The sequence below is a fragment of the Rhinolophus hipposideros genome (assembly GCF_964194185.1).
Source record: "Rhinolophus hipposideros genome assembly, chromosome: 1".
Taxonomy (NCBI): Eukaryota; Metazoa; Chordata; class Mammalia; order Chiroptera; family Rhinolophidae; genus Rhinolophus; species Rhinolophus hipposideros.
The window spans coordinates 102,256,250-102,276,383 of NC_138047.1; positions in this window are offsets into that span (position 1 = coordinate 102,256,250).

The following is a 20,134-nucleotide window of genomic DNA, read 5'->3' on the forward strand; positions in this document are numbered from 1 at the left end:
TTATTCATTTTATGTTTATGTCCGTGCTACCTCATTAGGGAATCCTAAGACCTTCCTCACACAGGCCCCATTTTTTATTTATGTTCCAAACATAAAAGATGAACTTGTAAAGACCTGGGATTTTTCTCTGTCTCATGCATACTCCCTAACTTCCGATGCAAACAGAAAAGCATTTTCTTATCACTTGAGTCCTTGAGCAATGTACGGCCGAGAGACACACCAGAAGATGGTTCCAAGGGCATTCCCGACAGGCTGCATGAGCTAGAATGGCCTCCTGACTGCCTGGGCTCTGCAGCCCTGGCTCACTGCCAAGAACGCAGTTCACCAGAAAGACAAACAGTGAGAAGTTCACCAAACACTTAGACTTTAATTTGCTTCTTGAAATGCCAGGTTATTTTCTTTTTCATGGCAGAAATTGTTGCTTCTCCTTTAACCTCACAGATTCTAAACTCTAGTCCCACTCTTGTAGCATTTCCCCTGAACTTAATCAATTCAATCCAACAAGTCTTTATTGAAGTGTGCCAGGCAGCGTTAGGTGCTGGGAGTGTAATGATGAATACAGCACAGTTCCTGCTCTTAATGGCCTCCCAGTGCTGTCAGGGGAGAGAAACAGGTCTGTGAGCCAAGACACTTAGTACAGGTGGCAAACCTTTGTGCTTTGAGCTCTGTCTGTGGTATCCAGCTGTCCAGGTTCACATCTGCAGAAGCCATTGTTCACCAGGAGACAGTGAACAAGTTATTCAGCCCCTTTGTGCTTCTGTTTCCTCATCTGGATAAAGGACATGCATGGTGTCAGGTGGTTCCTAGACTTGTTGGGGGGGGGAATCACTTCGTAAAGTATATAATGTCTAACCACTATTCTGTATGCTTGGAACTAATATAATATTGAATGTCAACTGTAATTGAAAAAAAAAAGTCATGGGGTTGTAAAAGTACAGCATAGGGAATATAGTCACTAATATTCTAATAACTATATACAGTGTCAGATGGATAATAAACTGATTGTGGTTATCACTTTGTGAGATATATAAATGTCTAATCACTGTGTTGTTTTATACACCTGAAACTAATACAATATTGCATATCAACAGTAATTGAAAAATAAATTTTTAAAAATTAAAAAATAAGTAGACTACTTTTATAAGTATAAATGTTAATTTCATCAAAAATGGTATCATATAGTATATACACACTCACATATATGCTTATACATATATGTCATATATATTATGGTACCTATATATGTATCTATATATGTATATATGTATGTGTATACATGTTGTAGTCTATATATACATATAAATACATGTACTATATATGTATGTATGTATTGTATATTTTGTATATGTGTGTGTGTGTGTTATATAGGTTAAGTAATATAATATGTCAGTACGTGTTAAATGCATAGAATTGAGTCTGGCAAATGGGAAGCACTCCATAAATGTCAACTTCTATTATCATGTACATTTTAACTATGGAACATGAAGGAGAGATTGAACTAGTAATGAATGGGAACATGGGGTTTTGAATCAACAACTGATAACCTTGGATAATCTTGTATAAGAAGTCCTTAGTCCATTTCAAGATCTCTGCTCAAAAAGTGTTGCTGTTATTATTTCTTAATAGCTCTGAAACAAAGTTTCCCCATTTCAAAAATAATTATTAGTTTTTATATTGCGGTGTTGCTCCTTGTGTTGGTAAAAATAAATACATCATTCCTAATACAAAAGGACCCATTATAGGTAATAAATAGTGAGCATTTTAAATATTATCATTTTCACCTATATACTTTTGATGTGAAGTGCCCCCTGTATGCCAGAGTGTGGTAGAGAAGACCAAGTCTCCATCCAAAATTTCCACTCTTCCTTTTATAGAGGTATGTCTGGGGAAAACTACTGAGCCAAGGATTTCATCTCCCTCCTTGTTGGGCCCAGTCCCTGGTTCAGTATAATGTGAATATAAGTGATACATGTCGAGGTAAAGGTGATTAGGAAGTATAGCTCTTCACCCCTCCCTTTTCCTTTCTACTAGCTAAAAGCAAAGGACTCTGAGATCTTAGGAAATAACAGAACAAGATGAAAAGAGCCTAGGTCACTGAATCACCATGTGGAAGACAGTTATCTACCAAGTAGGAATATCTACATTGGATTCTTACCTGAGAAAGAAGCGGTCTTTTATTGTGTTAAGCTTCCAAAATTTGGGGGTTTATTTGTTAAAACAGCTAGTATCATTCTAACAAACAGAATATGCTAAATGCTGAAGGTACAAACCTTAGACATGCACTGTAGGCAGGTACAATTTAAAACACTGTCAAATTTAGGCCATTATAAAGGTCCAGTTAAAATGTTGAGCAGAGGGAGTGGGGGATCAGAAGAGATATCATCAGAGAGAAGGGTTTTGTCTGGGCCTTGAAGAACTTGAAAATGTAGCAAAGCTGGGAGGTATTGCAGGTAAAAGAAGCCAGAAGAAAGTGAGGACAGTGTTCAGTGGAGAGTGAATACCTCCTTTAAATTTGCATGCAGAGTGTATAGAGGGGAATAGTGAGAATTAAAGGCACATTTACCTGGAAGTCTTGTGAAAGACACTTGATCTTGAAAAGAGAGTAACTGAAGCCAGAGAAGTGAATTGGAAGACTAATGTAATAGTCTAGGAGAGAGCTTACCAGGATGTGAACCAGAAAGTAGTGGTGGAAATGGGATAAATGCAAAATATATTTTGGCGATTGGAAAACATATCATCAATTGATTAGATTTGTGGAGCAGAGAAACAGAAATGTAAAAATAGAGTCTTAGGTTTGTTAGTGAAGGTGACTGGAAGGATGATGATGCCACTGATGCAGAAGGGACAATGAGTAAAGAAGAGGAAATGGTTCATTTTGGTTTGAACGCGAGTACTAGAATATTTGCGTGGGACCGACTGTTGATGTTGACCAACAGGTAGTTCTTGTTTCTTTGGAGCAGTGTGGAGAGCATCAGTTAAATCAGCAATGTTTCTTCTAAGAGGTAGATTTACAAGGACCATTTGAATGGGAAAGTCAGAGATTGATTAGTAAGCTAATGGGACTGGAGACATGTGGCCTTAGTGAGCTCAGGCTGCCATTATAAAATACTCTAGAACGGGTGACTTAAACAACAAACATTTATTATCTCACAGTTCTGGAAGTCAGAAATCTATGAGCAAGGCTCTGGTCAATTTGGTTTCTGGTGAGAGCTCTCTCCTTGGTTTGCAGATGACTTGTCTTCTTGCTTTGCCTCTGGGGGTGGGGTGGGGAGAGAGCGCTGTGATATCTCGTCTTATAAGGGCACTGATATCATTCATGAGGGCTCCACTCTCATGATCTAATTACCCCCCACAAAGGCTCCATACACCGTCACGTTGGATGGTGGGACTTCAACATATGATTTGGGGAAGACACGTTCAGTCCCAAATGCACAGACATCCAAGTCAGGAGAAAGAAGAGGAAGGCCGGGTAGAGAAAATTCTTTCTGAGAGAAATTTTATTTGAAAAAAGTGATTGAAGTTGAATCTTTTTCAGCGGTTCCTGTAATATTAAGAGAAAGAGAAACTTTCCCCTTAACTGATCATGAGGGAAAGCCAGGGATGTGGAAATGCTATCTAACGTTTGAGGTTAAAAGTATCTGTGCCACAATAAGAATTGAATTTTACTTTACATTAACTTCCCATGCATGATTCCAAACAATGTTGAGGCTTTCAACCCAAGTATTAGTTTACCCAATTTATAAAGTTTATTTGGCATGGTCTCCTTGCTAAAGATGGTTATTTTTATTACTCTGTTCACTTTTGATCTGGGTATATTTAAACTTTGAACATCCATCTATAAACTATTGGAATTACAGAGCTGGAAGGACCCTGAGAGATGAGTTAGAGTCCTGTTTTTCAAACTGTGTCCTTAGGAATCCCAGAGATGAACAGGGAGTGCCTCCTGGTTTACCTTGGATGTGAGAGTGGTCAGACTGTGGGTGAGAATAGACACCTCCCTTTTCACTCCCACCCCCACTCAGCCAGCCAGATACAGACCTATTCTAAGGGATACATTAGGCTTCTGATTACAACTTCATTTGAAGAAAAGATTTCACGGCTCTCTATCTGTGCCTATGTGAACAATAGCAATCTAAGTGAAGGGTCTGGAAATGATTCCTGGAAAGGGTGTGGGCTTCCTTACTGCACAGAGCAGGTGTGGCCCATCAGGACCTTGTCTGTAGCTGTTCCCCCAACTGCATGCTTCCCCTCTCCAACCCCAAATCCACATGGCCACCCATTCTCTTACCTGCTTTGGGTCTCTGCTCACATGCCACCTTCTCAACAAGGTCTACCTTGGCAACCTTATTTAACACTGCATTATAAACTCCCCTGCCCCATTCTCCCAAGGCCCTTACCTATTCTATGTTTCCTTTTGCCCACAGCACTTACCAGCTTCTACGGTAATATACCATGTAATTTATCTCTGTTTATTATTCATTGTCTCTCCCTCCCTCAGCCCCCAACTAATCAATGTGCTTGAGGGTAAGAGATCTCTAGTTTGTCTACCTTTGTTTCGCTGGTGGCTTGAGCACTGCCAGGCACTTAGGAGAGACACCAAACCAATATTTCTTAAATGAGTCAATGAACCCGTTTCTCTTATTTCAAGGCTCTGTTCTTAATTACTAAATTATATGGTCAAAGGAGTGAGAGACTAAATGAATCAGTGACCAGAAGGAATGACTTCTCTACTAGTGTGGGATGGGGTTATCTCTTCATTATGTGACTGTGCCTGGAACAAAGCAAGTGCTTAGAAAACGCTTGCAGAATTAAATTACATCCTGCAGGCACCCATTCTGACATTTGGTAGGCCCTATTACCGCACAAAATACTTCCCTCCTGTTTTGGCCCATCCTGACCACAATTACTTCTCTTAGCCAAAAAAGCCCTTTGTCCCTTGGCTGAGGTTCAGACCCCGCTGCTTGCATCCAGACTGTGCAACAAAAAAGAGCTTCAGAGTGACAACTGTCACTTTCTTTCTGCAGGATCCCTCCCAGGCTGTTTAAGCCTCTCTCCATGGCTCCGGCTTTTTAAACCTTTTTGCTTTCTTTGCCCTGCAGGATTCCAGCTGACAGCCCAAAGAGATGACTCTGCCTGGAAAGTATAAGGAGAGTAGGGGATTCCTGGGGAATGCTTCCCCCCACCCCCCCCAGGAAGTACGGAAATATCAGGTTTGTTTTCCCTGCGTTTCGTAAAAGGCAAAATTAAAGAAAATAATGATATGTTACTTGCAAAACAGCAGTTCTGTAGCAGCTTACTCGTCTGCAGCAAGTTTAGTCTGAAAACAGAGCCCTGGTACTCTTTCCAATACTATTGTACCCAACTTCTGACCTTGAGGTTTTCACATCAACACATGCTGAGGGTCAAGAAAACTGTAGGCACCAGCTCTGCCACTTAGAAACTATGTCACCTTGGGCAAGTCACTTAGCCTTCCTGTGCTTCCTTATACTATCTGTTAAACAGAAATAGTAAATCCAGAACATCAGAAAAACAAACAAGATATCATGCTAGCGTGGAGGTAAACTCAAGCCCTGAGTCTGTCTGGCTCCAAGGTTCATATTCATTCATTCATTCATTCATTCATTCATTCATTCATTCAACAAATGTTTATGAAGTACCCACCATTTGTCAGGGACTACTCTCAGAGCTTAGAATAAAGCCATGAACAAAACAAAGATTGCTGCCTTTGTGAGGCTGAAATTCTAGTGATGTCATACAGATGATAAAGAGTAAATAAAGTTTAAAAAGAACACAGACAGGAACGAAGAGTAGGGAAGGGACATTGAGAGTATGGAGGCTGGGAGTAACTTCCAGTAGGAAATATAACATGCAGGGTAGGCCTCATTGAGAATCTAAGATTTGAACAAGGTTCAGTATGAGATGTGAACAACGCAGTTAACTGAGCAGATCTCTGGGGGAAGAACATTCCAGGTGGATAAGCCGCCAACGCAAAGTCCTCAGACATGGCCATGGTCCTGGTGTACGTGTGGAGGGGCGAGGTGGCTGGTTTGGCTGGAGCAGAGTGAGCCCATGGGGAGTCGTGGGAGAGTGCAGGGTTGGTGGCGGGTCATAGTGGACCACAGTGTTCTTGGCAAGGACGTTGTGAGAGCTTCGGTTTTGAAATGGGAGCTGCTGCAGGGTTTTGAGCAAAGGAATGACGTACGCCGGCTCATGCCATTATGGGCTCTCTGTGGTGCTGCGTAGAGCTAGGCTACAGGGCTCAAGATCAGAAGCAGGGAAACCGTTGAAAGGCTGTGGTAGTATTTCAGGCTAGAGACGATGGTGGCGTCCACATGGAAGTAGGGGTGGAGCTGCCTTCCTCCCAACACAGTGTCTCTCACCTGATGACTGCCCGTCTTCCACAGCGTTCACAGAACCTCAGAGGGTTGGTTCAGCATGTGCAAGGCGGCCTTTCCTTTCTCCTTCTCTGCCCATTGGTTCAGATCCTCACTCTTTCTCCCTGCAGCTTCTCACACACCCATCTGAGCCAGAATACCCTTCCTTCTTCCCCTTCTGTGCCCTCTTTGTGCCCCTAGGCCTTGCCATAGTGGCCTGTCCTGAGTGGTTGTTGTTTTCTCAGATACACGTTTGTCCTGATCTGTCAAACAAAAGACCTGGGTGTGCTAATGGATGAATTTGGGAATAAAGTGGGCCCTCCCTCCATTCACCCCAAAGCTGGCAGAATGGCAAATGGACTCCCAGTTTCCACGTGGCCAGCTGGGGAATCTCAGTGCCTGTGTCAAGGGGTTGTCATGTGGTCCAATGGGACAACACATGGGGATTCAGTTCCAACAAGAACATTACATAGATAATAAGGAAGAGGAAAGGGCGTTTGTTCAGTGCACACTGGTGTCAAGCACTTAGGATCCAGTATCTTATGTGGGACTTTGCAGATATGTGCTGTCCTTCCTGCTTTCCAGGGGAGGGCCCCATGAATAAGGTAGCCTGCACTGAGCCTGCTGCCAATTCCATTGTGGGGGCGCGGGCAACCTCCAAAGCAGAAACATGCTTCACATCTGGGGAGTACAACCGATTCTTTTATTTAAAAAAAAATACGATAAGTAAATAAAACAGTAAAAGGAAAGGCTTCATTTCTTGGACTTGCGTATGGTTGAGTCCGTGAGTCTAACCAGCATCTCCAGTGCCAGGCCACGGAGATGTGGACACCCAAGCCAGGGGTTCCCACAGCCCGTCTGGGCACTTCCCTTTGGCCCACGGAGAGAAAGGGTGTGTGAGTGCGTTCTCATAACACACAAATGCAGCTAAGCAGAAAAGACACGTGGCTTGGGGCTGGGAAGACATTTATGACAACCTGGCAATGCGAGGCATAGCAAGTTGGGGCAAGGGTCCCATCTAGTGATAAAAGAACTCCTTTGATTGTGTGTGGTTAGATCTTCCCCACTCCCCTCAAGATGCTGGGTGCGTGGGCAAGTGGGTGGTACCTGGGGTGCAGGAATGTGCTGAGAAGGTGGTGCCTGAGGAGCCCTGCCGTGCTCGTGTTAATCACCCAGTTAGAAGGCCATTTGTGGTTGGTTTGTACAGAGTTGGCATTTTAAAAACTGGCACTTCTCTCACCTATAATGTATTATTGCCCCCTTGCCAGAACCTGGAAAGGAGGTCAATGAAGTTCACACCTTCTAAGCCAAGAGCACTTTTTCCTTGTGCCGCAGAAGCTTCTGGATATTGGTAAAAGTGTGGCTGTGATGGTTAATTGTATGAGTCAGCTTGGTTACACTATGGGGACCAGTTGCCTTAAGAGCAAAGACGGAGTTTCTCCAAAGAGGGAATTCTGCCTCCAAACTGCAGTATAGAAACGCTGCTTGAGTTTCCATCCTTCAGACCCAAATGGCACTTGAGGGGTGTCTGCTGCTTCACTACAAATTTAGGAAAGAAGACCTGTACCATTGTCTGTGGGGCACCAAGCTGGTATGGTGTGGGCTAAGTAGCAAGGCTGCAAGGTCATTAGCTACTGAGCCTTTTGCAGCAGCCTTTTCATTCCATAGGACAGAAGTGATAGAGTAGAACAGAGCCGGAGTGTTGGAACAGAGCTCGGTGGCACGTCTGTGGGCAGATTCCAGAAACTCTGCGAACCTCAGTGCTGCCCTTTGAGAACTTTGGACTGGGCTGGGGTCCCCATACTTGTCTCTGTAGACCTCCTCCCCTTTTATTATATTTACTGTGGTCATACGTCTTCAAGGATTTTATTCACCAAACATATCGAGTATATTTACTTTTTATTAATCTATACTTATTTTATTAATTTATTTTTATTAAGTGAGAGTGTTATATGTATTAACTTATTTAATAGGTAAATCAAATACTTAAATGCCAATGAGAATCGCTGGTCAGGAGGAGATGACCTATCTTAACACCTCGTCGTGTTGGTACAATCCCAGTCATGAGCAAAGAGGCAATTTTCTCGTTAAACTAGGTGACCGGACATTAATACATATTGCTGTCTGCTTTGCTTTTTGTCAACTCATGTCATATCATTTTCTAATCTTACATTTTTCATTTTTCTTGATGTTTATTATGATACATGAAGCTGTATTTAAACAAATAATCATAAAAAAAAAAAAACTCAGACTCTGTTCTTTAGCAGAGGAACTTAACCCATTTGCATTTTGTGTGATTACCACCATGTTTTGCCCAACCGAACTTAATTTAATCAAGGTAAATTTCATGTAAGGATATCTGAACTATTGGAATAGTTTGAGGACTGCAAAACCTTCCTTCAGGAGTAAAGTCCTTTGGGATTCTAAAATTCTACAGCACTCTTCATTTGTACGTGTGGATGCTGAGACCCTGCCTTGAGTATTCCCTAAAATGGCATGTAGAAAAAAGCAGGTGCAGCTGACGAACAGAATCACAACCAGGGAGGCCACACACTATGTGCCCTTGCAAGCTGCTTCTCTCTTAGCGTTAGGATCTGTCCTTCCAGACTTCTGGCCAAGGCAATGGCTCCCTGAGTGATACTGCTTTTGTATTATTTTCTAACACACAATTATCTCTAAGTAATTCTTTTGTAGCAATTCACTCACCCATCCATCCATCTATCCATCCATCCATCCATCCATCCATTCATCCCTCCATCCATCCATCCAACAGATATTTACCCAGCATGCTCCATCCACCAGCTCTTATTTTGGGTGCCATTAGGGGAGGTCACACAAGTATACAGATAAACTATTTTGGGGTCTGGAGAAATTCTACCCTTGAGAACTGCATGGGGTAGTTCTAATCTTCTTCCCTACCCCCACCCCAGACAGCTTCAGCCCTGCAGACCGTATCCCTGTGTTCTCTCTGGCCTCTTTCTCTGAACACGGACATGATCTGCAGAGCTGATCACTGTTCTCGTCCATAGCTTCATGTCTTCCCCTTCCATCCTGACCGTTCAGGGCCTTGGAGTGCCTCTGAGAGCACGAACCCGGGTGTTCAGCCTCCTCCTCCTCTCACTGGTCCCTGGAATCATGCCTGACAGTGAGAACTGATGTGGGTGCCTCAGGCCGTTTGATCATGACCATCTTCCTCCCAATTGTGGAAGAGTCCTTTTTTTGCTGAAAGCCCATGGGGGGCTCTGGGACAGGAGCACCCTAATGGACACATCTGCAGTTTCCAGGGTGACTTTGTCCCTGGACCCCACTGCTCACCCTTCAGTCTTGGGCCCCGGCTCTTGCCACTCATATAGCACTCTGGCCCCCTGCACGCTGTGGGTGGTGGCACAGCCAGGTCCCTGGTCCTTCACTTCCCTTCTGGATGTGATTTCATGTCTTCCCCTTGGGAAGGAGATTGATGTGAAAACCAAAGTTAAAAGGTGTTGTGGGGACCATGAGTGGCTGCAGTGTTCTGAATCCCCCCTAGATCTGAGGTGATGGGTTGGGTCAAGTTTAGCAAAGGCTTCCTAATGGAGGGGCATGTAATATGAGGCCTGAATGGTCCAAAAGAATTAGCCGTAAACTGGAGGAGAGATGCATTGAGAGTGAACACTTCAGGAGGTGGTCAGGAATCTGTAACGGGTTCACTGTGCCAGCAACACTGGGTATGAGGGAGACAGTGATCTGAGAAGGCAAAAAAGGTAAGCTGGGGCTATCACAAAGGAGCTGTCTCGTTTGCATTCCTGGGATATGCCCACTCATACAGGAGGGAAGCACCTGGATCCGTAATCCTTTCCTTAAAGAAATGACTCTCCTCTAAGGGCTACGTTCCGGTACCCTGGCAGGTGGGTGGGGCAGAGAGGACACACTTCAAATCACCTCCCCCTGTTTTACTCCACCTCCCAGAATGCCAGCCCAGTTCCCCAAAATTCATATTGCAAAATCACGTGGATTCTCTGACTTCCCTCTGTAAAAGCAACCATGTGAGAAACATGTGTGAAAGGCTGGAAAGCACATATGCAAAAGGCAGTAATTGTGTTAGCGTTTATTGTTTGGTGGTGGGTTTTCTTTTCGCCTCTGCATTGTGTGTTTCCTTCAGGTAACGTTTTACTAACGTTAAACTTCTGTTTAAAAACCACTATATTTGAATTATATTCAAAAATATCTCTGACAGATATCCTGGGTCTAATTTCTAGGACACGACATGAGAAACTCACTCCCAGGTGGAATTGGTCTGGGTCCGTGATCTATTCGCAGAGGCTCTATTAGGAAGGGATAAGGCCACATACAGAGGTCGCAGGAAATATAGGTGATTTCTCTGCCAATGGCAAGGAGTGTTATCCTATATCAGCCTAATGAATTCGCTCTTTTCACATTTATGGTACCCACCAGGGTGCCTCGTTTGTGGTGGCTGTGGTTTCAGAAAATGGATGGAAATTCAGCGTTGCTGTTAGTGATGTGACTGCAGAATTCCCTGCTGGCCGAGGTTCCCAGGGAGCTATGTGTCCAGTAAGAAGTGTCTTTTGTTTAAGCATCAGCCTGCAGCAGGCTGTCAGTGCCGAGAAGCAATCACGTTTCCTAAGTCTCACGCAGTCCAGAAATCGAAGCACAATTTGGCCTCTTTGTCATTTTCAAAAATCAAATCTGCCTAGGGACCAAGTTCCAGCAGCAGCTGTTTTTGCTTTATGTTTTATTTAAAGATGTTTAGTTTTAAGCCTTGTGTGTTGCCAATTTTGTGTGTGTGTATTTGTGTGTGTGGAGTAGACTGTGCGTGTGTGTAAAATACCACTGATGTATGTATTGCGGTGCTTTCATTAGCAGTCAGTGTTTCTTAGGATAGTCAGATTGATTAAAATCATTATAGTTATTCATTGTTTTTATTATTTTACTTAAAATAATAGCAACTATACATCAAGTATGGCAAATATTTACTCTGTGGCAAGCTTTGTGCCAAGTGGCTTGTATACATTTTCTCTTCAAGCCTTACCAGAATCTTATAAAGTAGACGGAGAAATTCATGTGCACTTTATGGATGAGCAAGTAAAGGGCTTGCTCAAGTTCTCACAAACAATGAGTAGGAAGCTGAGATTAGAACCCAGGTGTGTTTGATGCCACATAATATACATGAAATCTAATCTACGTGCCATTACATATACTTAGATGTATATATGTATGTTTGCCTGTATACCGTATTATCTATATATAACATTTGCATTTTGTCACATTTTCTGTTTCTCTTTCTCCATCTTCTTTCTCACTTGTCCTACCTCTTGTCTTTTCTCAGAGCATTGCACATGTTACACGACCCTTATAGACCGCCTGGGCCCAAGGTGGACAGTGCTCCTGATCCTGGTGCCAGAAGACCTGGGTTCGTATCTCGCTCTGCTCTATCCTAGCTTCATGTCTTTGGGCCACTCCTGCAGAATCTGTGGGCCTCAGCTTCCTTGCCTGGTTGGTGCCAAGGACAGCTGGTGGTCTATGTGCCCGCTAGAGTTGTGAGGATTAAATGTGAGGACAGATGTGAAAGTTCTTTATGAGCTGCAAAGTCTCATGTTCACTCTGTTCCTTGGACTGTCACATCCTCTGTGATGAGAGTTTATCTTTCAAGAGAAAAAGGAAAGGAGAGAAAACAGAAGTCACCATCGAGCCAGCCTCACAGAAGAGCAGGGTTTAGGAAAGGTCACATGGATCCAGCAAAACTCCAGGAAAACAGGATTAGTCACCATCCCCAGGAGGAGGCATCTGGTTTTTTTCCCACTCTAGGAATTTCTCATCATAACAACTTCATCACTCTCTGCCTCTGCTTATATTGGACCTGCCATCCTGATTAACTTATTTCTATTTCTGTCTTCTCCGCTTTGTGGCTTTTGCTACCTCGTAGATTTTGCTGTCTCACGTCTCCTGCTCACGGCCTTGTCTTCTGAGTCATTCTGCTTTTGTTTCTGTTAAGGACCACCGCCTCATTCCCTAGGTCTCACACTCAAACTGCAAAGGAGAGGATTTGGTGTGTTAGCATCAGTGGGGTGCTGTAAATGTTTACTTACTGGCTCTGTGGAGGGTTGGGGTGGCAGGGAAGCCCTGATTTGTAGTGTTTGCCAATTTCCATGGTGCAAGTACTCCCCTTGTGATTGATTTCAAGCTACCAACATGATGTCACCTGGCTTATCACATCCTGAAAATTGAACAGTTGGCACCTAAGAGTCAGCAGGAACCAACTCCTGTACATCACTTCTACTCATGTCTGCCAGTTCCTGGTCAATCTAGGAACTGGCTGGTCTTGAACCAGATCCCCACTTTGGCCCACTCAGTTATGGGCACAATATCAAAATCACATGGTGAACCTCTTGCAAAAAGTCCTGTGGACATCGGGGTTCTCATGAGTTATTACGAACTCATAGAGTTTGTAATAAACTCTAACGGAAATATTGTTTAACTCTCATTTTATTGATGTCTCTGAGAGCTTACTAAATGAAGAATAAAGATATAAAAATATAATTTAGGAAATGAATAATGCTACAAGAGAGGTGTAAAAAATATGAAATGGGAAATCAGAGACAAAAAATGTCACTTCAGATGGCAGCAAGCAAGGGTGGCTTTGGGATCATATAGCGTTTGAACTGAGCCTTCAAGGATGGCAGGAATTGGAGATGTGGAAATAGAGGAGAAGGTCTTTAAGATACAAAGACTAGGTGATGGAAAAAAGTGTGGACTGGGAAAGCAATGGAATATGTATGGAGTGAGTGAGCACTTCATTTAATTGGAGCAGAAGGTATGTGAATGGGGGAAGATGACTGTATTATTGAGGAACGTTGTAGAGCACCTTGGGTATCAAAATAAGATAGATGTGATTTACTACACTACTTCTCTGTGTTGTTATTATGACACAAAAATGAAATAGAAGTTTGTATGGCTATTGCCTATATTATTACATGGGTCTACTGGAACAGAATATTGAAATGACAATAAGAGTGAGTCATATAAATGGGCTCTTGACATTCCTCATCCTTTTAAATACATGATGTTATTATTTGTGTTAATTTCTTACATTGAGGAATGTCAACAACATGAGACAGATAATCGGTGAGAATCAGACTGGGATTAATTTGGAGACCTGACTCCTAGTCTCTGCTTTGTCACCAACTCAAGAAGTGACCTGGGGAAAGTCAGTCATTTCTTTGCCAACCTTGGTCCACACTCACATCTGTAATCTTGCGGAGTGGTTATTTGATGGTTGCTCTCCTAGCCCTTCCAAGTCTGTAATCACATACACATGGCCTCTCCAACTTTATTTCAAATAAAGTCATTCATTATTCAGGTGCTGGCAAACAGCACAGAACTCCATGACTTTGGCACGGATGACCTCCCTTTGGGAAATAGCGACTGCTGACAGCACCGCCCAGTTTCACGTGTGCTGGGGGATGAGAATTCTGGTTGATTGAATTTTCTTGTGAAAGCAAAGATTAGCTAGCAAAATATATTTAAACCCTCGCTGTTAGCAATAGGTCTCAAGTGTTCTGGTTAACTTTTTTGACCTAAGGAAGAATTTGTAAAATGGAAAACCAGGTATTAAGGAGCTATCTATGTGCCAACTTCTAAGACAATCACTATGAAACATAATACTAGTACTGATAATAGCTATCATTTATTGGGCATTTATTCTCTCCCAGGTACTGTTCTGAGAGCTTTGCATGCATAATATCATCCAATATTCCCAAGAAATATGAGCTAAGCAAACTATTCTATCGCCTTATAGTTGATTGAACAATGGTTCCCCAAAAAGATAGGTTCGTGTCCTAATCCCTGGACCTATCGATGTGACCTTATTTGAGAAAAAGTCTTTGCAGATATAATTAAGAATCTTGAGATGAGGACATCATCTGTATTATCAAGATGGGACATAAATCCAATGACAAATATTTTTATAAGAGACACTCAGAGGAGAGACATACAAAGAAGAGGAAAAGGCCATATAACAATGGAGACAGAGATTGCAGCGATGTGGCCACGAGTTAAGGAACATCTTGAGTTACCAAAAGCTGGAGGAAGCAAAGAATAGATCAGAGGGAGCACAGCTCTGCTACTACCTTGATGTCAGGCTTTGGGACTTCAGAATGGAACTGTGAGAGAATACATTTCAGTTGTTTTAAGCCACCAAATTTGTGGTAATTTGTTGTAGCTGCCATAAGAAACTGATACACACTTTTTTACAAATATAAAAAAAGGAGACATAGAAGGGTCAATTAAACTTATGTAATATTCCATAGTTGATAAGTGGTATTGCAGAAGGCAAACCCAGGCAGCTTTAGAGCTTGCTTTTAACTTTAATAGAATATTGCACCTCTCTTTGTAACTGTCTTTATATTCATAGAAATGCATATACTACCAGTTACAGTATACTCTGAAAAGTACTTTGAAAACACTGGGCAAACATAAAAGTACTATAGGAGCACATGAGGAGACATATAACCCAGCTATTTGAAGGGTGAGTATAAGGAAAGCTATCCGGGAGGAGGTGATGATATTGGGCTGAGTTTCAAGGATTAAAATACTTTTCCAGAAATAAAGTGGAGAAAGTTTTCCAAGAAGAGAGATCAGCTACACAGTGTGAGAAAGAACAAGTCACCTTTAGGGAATGACAATAGTTAGACATGGCCCAGTGTGTGTGTAGGGGGGAGCAGGAGGGTTCTGATAGAAGGATAGAAGATGTGGCAGAAGATCAAGGTGGAAAGATGAGATGAGAGATTGGATGACTTGGGGCAGGTGATTCTGTGACTAGTTTGGTCTCTTACAGACTTACAGTGGAAATCATCCGGGAGGATAGGATAGAGTGAGTTGAGATCAGAGGCAGACAGTTGCCAGAGGCTCACAGGCACGCCCAAGAGAGGACTCAACCTGGACCAGGGGTGACTGGGTTCTTGTCTCCATGCAAGAAAGAATTCTAGAGCGAGACAGATGCAGGAAGCGAAAGTGATTTATTAAAAATGAAAGTACACAATTGAGAGGAAAGTGCAGGTGAACTGAGATAACCTGAGTCACCGAAGAAGTCCCCATCAGGGGTTTCTAATCCCTGGATTGGTGACATCCTATTGATGTGGTTCATTCATATCCTACCCCTGGGTGGGACCCTCCATTTTCGATTTTTCTTCCTTATTTGGTTCCTCCGGAACTGTCATGGTGTCAGATGTGTGATAGGAGTCATAGTAACCACACGTAAATGAGATTATAATAACATTATAATTAGCGAAAGGTCCGGTCCTGGTCCTACGGATCAACATAACTGGATGAAACTGGTTCTTGTTTTTCTCCAGCTGCAGGTAGTGGGTACAGTCATGTGTTGCTTATGTAACCAGTGAGGCCCCTCCCTGGAGGGGGTGCCAATTTCCTAGGCTACCTATCCTGTCTCAAGACTATCTTGCATCAATGACTGGGATGTTCATTAGAGCACTGGAGATGGCCATACGGTAGAAGGGAGAAAACACGTTTAGCAGACAATTTAAAGAGGGGACATGAGGATTCAAGACTAATGGGATGTCAAAGGCAAGAGGAAGGAGGACCAGGGGCTGCTTCGCAGGTTTCAGGTTTGGGGAACTGGGTTGATGGTGGTGCCGTCTGTTGATATAAGAAATAAAGAAAGTACACAATTGGAGTAGTGGCAGGGGTGGGGTTGGGGATAGTATAAATACAAATTTCACTGATGGATGAGAACCTCAGATGGGTTTGATACTGAACATGTGAACATCTACATATTGACCATGACTTTGAAAATTGCAATTGTAGCACATATTGAATTTGCAATGTACTCCAAGAGAAGGAAACTGGGAACTAGTACTGACTATATGCTAGCAGTGGGGTGTCTAACTTGTATTATCTATTCAGATCCCAAAATAAGACTTTCAGGTAAATCTTATTCATATTTCATAAATAAGGAAGTCAATTCAAATGTTCAAGTGATTTAGTAACTAAACCAGCGTCAGGCTTAGCCAGTGTCTGGAGAGCACTGAGTGTTAGATCCCATCTTCTTTCATGATGTTTTCTGGACATAAAGGCAAAAGGCTCTTTGAGTCATACCTTCCCCATTTATTAGTTGTCTGACCGTTGGACATTCATTTAACCACTCCATTCCTCATATTTAGCAAGTGTGAAAGGGGATAAAAATAATAGTGCTTGTGCTCTCTATTCCAAATAAGAGCCTGGGAATGAAATCTCTGCAAATACTAAAAGTGTAGAAAAACATAAGTAATTGTTTATGTGATTAGATTAGACTTTTTGAATTTTATTTTGTGAGATAATCCCTGACTTCAGCAAATTTTCTTGTGATTTTCTGATTTCCTCTAAGAGTCTAATAGCCTAAGTTGTCTAGTTAACAGTTTTTTAAGTTGTCTGTTTTTTTTTTTAATTTTGAGTTTATTTAAATATTCCTATCTACTCCAAGCAGTTTCTAAATGCTTCTCTAACATCCTATAAAAACTCATTCCATTGATAATGGTTTTTATTGGCTGTGTGAACACCAACTCTATCTATTTTCCTCATGAAAGGTGTCCAGCAACAAATACACATGATACTAAACGTGGAGATGTTATGAGAAGAAACTTCCAGCATCTCCATTGAACAAGACAGGTTTGGTCCCTTTAGAATGTAAGTGGATAGTGGGTGTGGACTGATGATCGGCCAGTCTGCAAAGTCTGCAATCAAGCACACTCCTGTGTTTTCAATGCAGAAAATGTGGGTGTTTACTCGATGCAGTTTCCTCAGCTCTACAACAGTGGGGTGGTATTGCTTCATCCCCAATCTCTACCTGATTCTAAGGCTAAATGTTTGCTTTGAAAAGCCCGGTATAGGAAAAGAAAGAGAACTACACAGCCAAATAGTCACAGAGCAAAATTAGTAGCACTTTCCAAAGCCATGGGTGTGTGCGGGTGTAATGTCAAGTAACACCATCTTTTATCATGTTTCTTTTTTTTAAATGTGTAAAGAGGTAATAGAACTGCAATGTCAAGAGGACGGTTGAGTAATTATCAGAATAAATTTATTTCTCAGATGGGTTAAACTGTCTCTATTACACAACTTTGTCGAAGTCTTTACAAGGGTGATAAAAATAGTAGGGGATAGTGGAAGGAAAATTAGCCTGGGAACCAGAAGCTATTTTTTGTGTGTGTGTCTTAAGCTCTTAAGCTAGTTGGCATTGGATTTTTATTGCGTGAACCTGAAAGATCCCTGTGACTGCAACAGTGGATTTGTGGGTAGAGGAGTGGGGAAAATAACAGAGTACAATCACACTCTAGCTAGAAAAAGAAATTTACATTTGAATGCCTTGGAATAAGTAACTCTCAACTGTTTAAGTGTTTCTAGTTGGATCTTTCGGGGCCCGTTTTCAAAATCGAGCTAATCACTGAGGTCAGATGATAGAATCCTCACAGTAACCTGGCCTAGGTGAGTTGTTCATCTTGGTTTCCCAGGTAAAGGATTGGGCAGCTCTTCCTGATTCATAATGAGTTGGGCTTTGTTTCCTGAAGAAGGGAAATGAATGCTGGACAAGTAAGAACAACAGATGTCCACCATGCCCTCTTACCTATCAGGCTCAGCATTAAGGACAATGTAGCATCGCAGATCTTTTCTGTGGTTTCCACCACATGCTTCCCACTCACTGTCTCACGTGGAATCCCATCTGCTCACGCCCAGGCCTGCATATAGATTCTTTGTCATTGAGGTCTCAGCTCCCATTTCGTCATCTCTGTGGCACCTCCTGGGGAAGCGCTCATCCGCAAAGCCTGTTTTATCTCATACAGCACATGCTCTGCAGATCACCAGCTTGTTGAGCCTGAATCTCACCCAGTCACTTTTCCAAGCCATTTGCCTACCTTATGTATCTCTCATCTTCCTTCTTCTCCTTCCCTTTACCGCCTTAGTTGGGACATTCATCCAAACTAAGATTCAGTCATCATTTGGATGACTGAATATTTTCTTAACTCTCTGACTTCCAGTCTAATTTCCCTTTTATCTCCCATTTCCTTCAAGGTAATCTTCCCCAAAACACGCAGCTCTGATCATATCAAGACCTCCTTTAAAAACTGAGTTAGAGTAGAAAGGCAGCACAAAGTGACACTGAAACATAGTATGTGCTGGAGTTTCCTTTCTGAGAAGCTGAAAACTCACCTCACACTCAGTCCAAAAGGTCTCGGTGTGAAATATTGCCACAAAATTAGAATCGATTGACAGGTGTTTCGATAACAGTGCTGATAGTAGGAAGGTGCCAGAACTGGAGTGAGGAAATGAGGTGATAATAGCAACTATTAATACCAGTTGAACGAAGTAAGAGGAATCCCCAAATAAGGATATTTCAAAGGAAAGAAACACAGGGTTTCATACTAATGGTCATGGTTTGGCTGGTTTGAATTGTTTTTAAAGAAAGAAGCATAGCCCCGCCCACTGGCACTATGGGATGACCTGATTGTGTTGAGTATCTAGGTGGACCTGTTTACAGATTCACTAAGCAAACACTTATTGAGTACCTACTATATACCAAGCACTGCGTATCAGAGAAGGTCATGCATAGGCGCCTTGGAGGAGGGCTGTGGTTGACCCAAGTGGACCCGGGCAGAAAGAAAAGAGACATTGCGTTTCATGTTTTTCAACACATCCAGCTATGTGCTTTCTGCCCAGTAGGTATTCAGAATAGGTTTACTGAATTAAAAAAAAAAAAAAAACAAAAAAACAATTCATGCTGCTAAATATTGTTCTTTGAACACATAGAAACCAGGGAAAACAATAAGCATCTTCAGTGAACAAACAATATGTTCATGGGCAAAAATGAAAATTTGGGGTTTGTACGACTTTGCTCTCTTGCTTATTAACTAGACTTAAGCTCCCTTGACATGTCTTTCTCTTTCTCTCCCTTCTTACTTATTTTTCTCTCTGCAAAGTTCTCGTTAACACATTTTCATAAGTATAAATGAGGACTCCATGTCCCAAGAAGGAGAAAAGCCAAGCTGTGTGAACACACACACACACACACACACACACACACACACAGAGAAAGAGAGAGAGAGAGAGAGAGAGAGAGAGAGAGAGAGAGAGAGAGAGAGAGAGAGAGAAGAGAGAGAGAGAGAGAGAGAGAGAGACAAAGAGAGAGAGACAGAGACAGAGAACAAATTGGCAATTATCACTGTGGGTTTTTATATTTTAGGGCCATCCCCCAGTCTCATGTTTCTTGCCAAGTCTGCAGAAGATGACTCCTAATTGCACAAGATTGGTGATAAAAGCACAGATATAAATATAGTTATGGTATAGATGTGGATATCAATATAGATATAAGTATAATCTTCCTGGTGTATCTTCAACTCTATGCCATTCATCTGCCCTCCCTTTGTTCTTCTCTCGTATGTTATTTTGATATACGAGTCTATCTTTTATTTTAAACTCAGAAATCATGAGAGTCCTGAAAGTCATTTTCCCATTACCCAACGGGAGATCTGGGTTTAGGAAATGTTAACTGTGTGTTTTAACCTCTTCCAACAGTTCTAGAGCTCCAACATGGAGGCAGGTCTGGCCCAGCAAACCCTTGATCAGGTATCTGGAAAGAGATGTGGCCCAGCCCCTCACCCACCTGTCACGTGAGCTGTTCTTGCTCCAGAGCCCACCTCTCCTGTCCTGCTGGCCTTGATCTCCATCAATGGTACAGGTGGGCATGACCTTCCGAGACCTATGGCCATGTTGTTCAATTT